This window comes from Rutidosis leptorrhynchoides, chromosome 9 (assembly GCF_046630445.1).
Source record: "Rutidosis leptorrhynchoides isolate AG116_Rl617_1_P2 chromosome 9, CSIRO_AGI_Rlap_v1, whole genome shotgun sequence".
In the NCBI taxonomy this organism is placed as follows: domain Eukaryota; kingdom Viridiplantae; phylum Streptophyta; class Magnoliopsida; order Asterales; family Asteraceae; genus Rutidosis; species Rutidosis leptorrhynchoides.
In genome coordinates this window covers 151,977,166-151,981,812 of record NC_092341.1, presented here as the reverse complement: position 1 = coordinate 151,981,812, position 4,647 = coordinate 151,977,166, and the positions used below count along the sequence as shown (strand labels likewise).

Below are 4,647 nucleotides of genomic sequence, written 5' to 3'. Positions count from 1 at the left end.
AGTTCTTTTTCAGTAGTTGTATAATTTGTTTGTGCTCCTTGTAACGTCTTACTAGCATAATATATAGGTTGAAATCATTTTTCAATCCTTTGTCCTAAAACGGCTCCCATTGCAAAATCACTTGCATCGCACATTAATTCAAACGGTAGATTCCAATTTGGTGTTATCATGATTGGCGCATTAGTGAGTTTCTCTTTAAGAATATTAAAAGATTTGATACATTCATCTGAAAAGATGAATGGAGCATCCTTTTCTAGGAGTTTATTCATAGGAGTGGCAATTTTAGAAAAATCTTTTATGAAACGTCGGTAAAAACCGGCATGCCCTAGAAAACTCCTAACTCCTCTAACATTGGTGGGATGTGGAAGTTTAGCAATTACATCTACTTTAGCTCTATCCACTTCAATTCCTTCTTTTGAAATTTTATGTCCAAGAACGATGCCTTCTTTAACCATGAAATGGCATTTCTCCCAATTAAGTACTAGATTTGATTGTTCGCATCTAATAAGCATTCGTTCCAGATTAACTAGACATGATTCAAATGTATCACCGAAGACTGAAAAGTCATCCATGAAAACTTCCATGCATTCTTCTATCATATCGTGAAAAATCGCCATCATACACCTTTGAAAGGTCGCAGGGGCGTTGCAAAGTCCAAATGGCATGCGTTTGTAAGCAAAAGTACCATAAGGGCACGTGAATGTGGTTTTCTCTTGATCTTCGGGTGCTATTGGAATTTGAAAATATCCGAAAAATCCATCTAGAAAACAATAGTAACTATTTCCGGCTAATCTTTCCAACATTTGATCAATGAAAGGTAAGGGAAAGTGACGGTGGCGTCATTTAATTTTCTATAATCAATACATACACGCCATCCTGTTACAGTCCTAGTAGGAATAAGCTCATTTTTCTCATTTGTAATGACAGTCATGCCACCCTTCTTAGGCACGCATTGAACTGGGCTTACCCATGGACTATCAGAAATTGGATATATTAAACCTGCATCTAGCAGTTTAATAATTTCTTTCTTAACTACATCTTGCATATTAGGATTTAGTCTTCGTTGGCGTTGCACATACGTTTTATGACCTTCTTCCATAAGGATTTTATGTGTGCAATACGAAGGACTTATTCCTTTAATATCATGAATCTTCCATGCAATGGCTGGTTTATGAGCTTTCAACACAGAAATGAGTTGTGATTTCTCATTTTCAGTAAGAGAAGACGACATTATTACAGGTAATTCAGATTCACCATGTAAATAAGCGTATTCCAAATGGTTTGGAAGTGGCTTTAACTCTAATTTCGGTGGTTCTTCTATCGATGATTTATATCGATATATGTCTTCTTCTTTTAGCATTTGAATTTCTTCTGTTGTTGGTTCATATCCATTAGCTATAAGTGTAGCTAATATTTCAGCTTCATTAATTGGTTCATTACCTTCTCCTAAAGAACATTCTCCTGTTCCTTGTAATTCTGGAAATTCTTCTAACAATTCTGCATGTGAGTCTATAGTTTGAATATAATAACATGTATCATCTGCAGATTACGGTTGTTGCATTGCTCTATCAACTGAAAAGGTATCACTCTCGTCCTCTATACTTAGGGTCAATTTCTTGCCGAACACGTCTATCATTGCTTTAGCCGTGTTTAAGAATGGTCTTCCTAATATGAGAGGAACTTGAGAATCTTCTTCCATGTCTAGAACAACAAAATCTACTGGAAATACTAAAGTAACAACTTTAACTAGCATGTTCTCCATTATCCCTTTAGGATATTTTATTGATCGATCGGCTAGTTGTATGCTTATTCTTGTTGGTTTCAATTCTCCAAGGTCTAGTTTTGCGTATAGTGAATACGGCATTAGATTTATACTAGCACCTAAGTCTGCCAATGCTTCTATTGAACTAAGACTACCCAGAAAATATGGAATTGTGAAACTTCCTGGATCAGATAGTTTTTCTGGTATCTTATTCAACAGCACTGCTGAACAATTAGCGTTCATAGTAACAGCCGAGAGTTCTTCCATTTTCTTTCTATTCGTGATTAGATCTTTCAAGAATTTAGCATATCTAGGCATTCCTGAAATCACATCAATGAAAGAAAGATTTACATTTATCTGTTTAAACATATCCAAGAATTTGGATTGCTCGGCTTTAAGTTTATCTTTCTTCATTTTACTCGGGTAAGGAAGTGGTGGTTGGTATGGTTTAACATAAGGTTTAGCCTTAACTGTGTTATCTTCATTAACCTTCTCAACTACCGGTTCTTTTTCCTTATCTTGATCAGGTTTTGGTTCTTGTGGAGTAGGAATAGCTTCATCAGAAGTTACAGGTATTTCAGGTGGTTTAAGTGTTGTACCACTTCTTGTGGTAATAGCTTTAGCTGTTTCATTCCGGGGGTTAGCATTTGTATCACTAGGTAGACTTCCCGGTTTTCTTTCACCTATTAACCTTGCTAGGTTACTTACTTCTTGTTCCAGATTTTGAATAGAAGCTTGTTGATTTCTAAATGCTTGAGCATTTTGTTCATTAGTTTGTTTTTGAGATGTGAAAAACTGCGTTTGAGTTTCAACTAGCTTCGTCATCATATCTTCTAAATTCGGCTTTTTATCATCGGGTTGTGGTGGTTTGTTTTGAAAATTAGGTCTTTGCTGATTGTAAGTATTGTTGGATACTTGTTGATTGCTAGGACCTTGTTGGTTGTTGTATGGAATATTTCGGTTATAATTCTGATTTTGATTGTAGATCGGTCTTGGCGGTTGATAATTATTCTGATAATTATTTCCAGGCCTTTGGTTTATGTATGAAATATTCTCTCTTTGTTCCATTGTTAATTCAATACTGAGACAATCTTTTGTTAAATGTGGTCCTCCACACTGCTCACAACTAATTCGTATTGAGTGAATATCCTTAGTCATCTTTTCCATTCGTCTCTCGACAGCATCTATCTTTGCGGAAATGGAATCTAAGTCATGGCTAGAATCGGCTCTAGCTGCTTTAGATGATCTAACGATATCTTTTTCTTGGTGCCACTCATGTGAGTGGGAAGCAGTGTTATCAATAATTTTATAAGCATCAGTTTCTGTTTTCTTCATAATAGAACCACCAGCTGCTATATCGATGTCTTTTCTTGTAGTGATGTCGCATCCTTGGTAGAATATTTGTACTATTTGACAGGTGTCTAAACCATGTTGCGGACATCCTCTTAATAACTTTCCAAATCTTGTCCACACCTCATATAGAGTTTCATTTGGCTTCTGTGTGAACGTAACAATTTCTCCTTTAAGTCTTACGGCTTTAGATGCCGGAAAGAATTGTTTAAGAAATTTTTCAACTAAAACGTCCCATGTATCAATCGCCCCTTCAGGTAACGATTCCAACCAATCTTTGGCTTCTCCCTTTAAAGTCCAGGGAAATAACATGAGATATATATCTGTTCATCCTCCACTTCTTGGATTTTAAATAGTGTGCAGATCCTATTAAAGGTACGAAGATGTTCATTTGGATCTTCCTTCGGCGCACCACAAATTGGCATTGATTAGTCACCATGTGTAGAATTTGTCCTTTGATTTCATAATCTGGCGCATTAATGTCTGGATGAGTAATTGCGTGACCTTGGCCAGTGCGTTTAGCTCTCATTCGGTCTTCCATACTTAAAGGTTCCGTTACTTCCATAATTGAATTTGTTGAATCTGAATCACTAGAGGATTCTGATTTAATGGTTCGTTCCTCAACAATCTCTGTTTGAATGATTGGTGGTTCCGGAGGAAAAATTAATGGTTCAGGATCTATGAATCGTCCCTGAATATTCTCCGGATTCTCAATTGTGAGGTCGGGTTCAAAAAATGGATTATCGAAAATTTGAATTGGAGTACTTGGTCGACTGGATGACGATTCTAAAGAAAAATCAACGACGGGAATATTTGCTAAATGTCTTGATCTAGTTACAGGTGGTGAACGTACAAAAGGTGGTGAACGTCTTGCTCGGTGCATTCACTGAATATCCTATTAGTTTTTAAAAGCAAAGAAAAATTATATAAGTTATCCAATTAATAGACTTTTCTGATTTTGCTCACGTTTCGAATAGCCAAAAGATGCAGCAGAGGGGCAGGGTTCGTTTGGTCTCAATATAATTGAGGACTCTTTGGCTCCAATAACCCGGTCCACGTACAAATCCAACTATTACTACGAACCAGAAAATTTTGATGTCTATCAATTTAACCACTTAAAATAAATTTTCGTAATTTTAAGAAATTTAGATAAGAAGTAGAAAAAAATTCTAAGTCCTAAAACTAGAATAGCGAGAAATAAGAAAGAAAAAGAGCGCGTCGAAAAAGGTCGAAAAAGAAAAGATCGAAAAATAAAAGGCGTCGAAAAATAAGAAATAATAAAAAAAATGACTTATAGAACTTAAAAACACTCGACTAACCCAACCTTATTACTATCACTAACTAAAAATTATAATCGCAAATTGAGATTACTAATTGGAGTGATAAATGATACATAGGTAAAAGGCGTCGAAAAATAAAAATAAGAAAGTAGCGTGTTGAAACTTAAAAAGGCACTAAAAACTAAAAATTAAAAGTTACTTTTAAAAATATTAAATCTTACAAGTAAAACTATATCCCAAATGGCAATAACTTAA

The 4,647-nt window shown here is 35.4% G+C and overlaps 1 non-coding gene across 1 annotated transcript; it reads left to right on the top strand.

Annotated features, from left to right (window-relative positions):
- The first annotated feature begins 3,185 nt into the window (after positions 1-3,185).
- On the top strand, positions 3,186-3,292 carry LOC139869521 (small nucleolar RNA R71). The gene has a single exon (XR_011766129.1). It is a non-coding gene; the product is annotated as a small nucleolar RNA R71 (small nucleolar RNA).
- Positions 3,293-4,647: the final 1,355 nt, after the last annotated feature.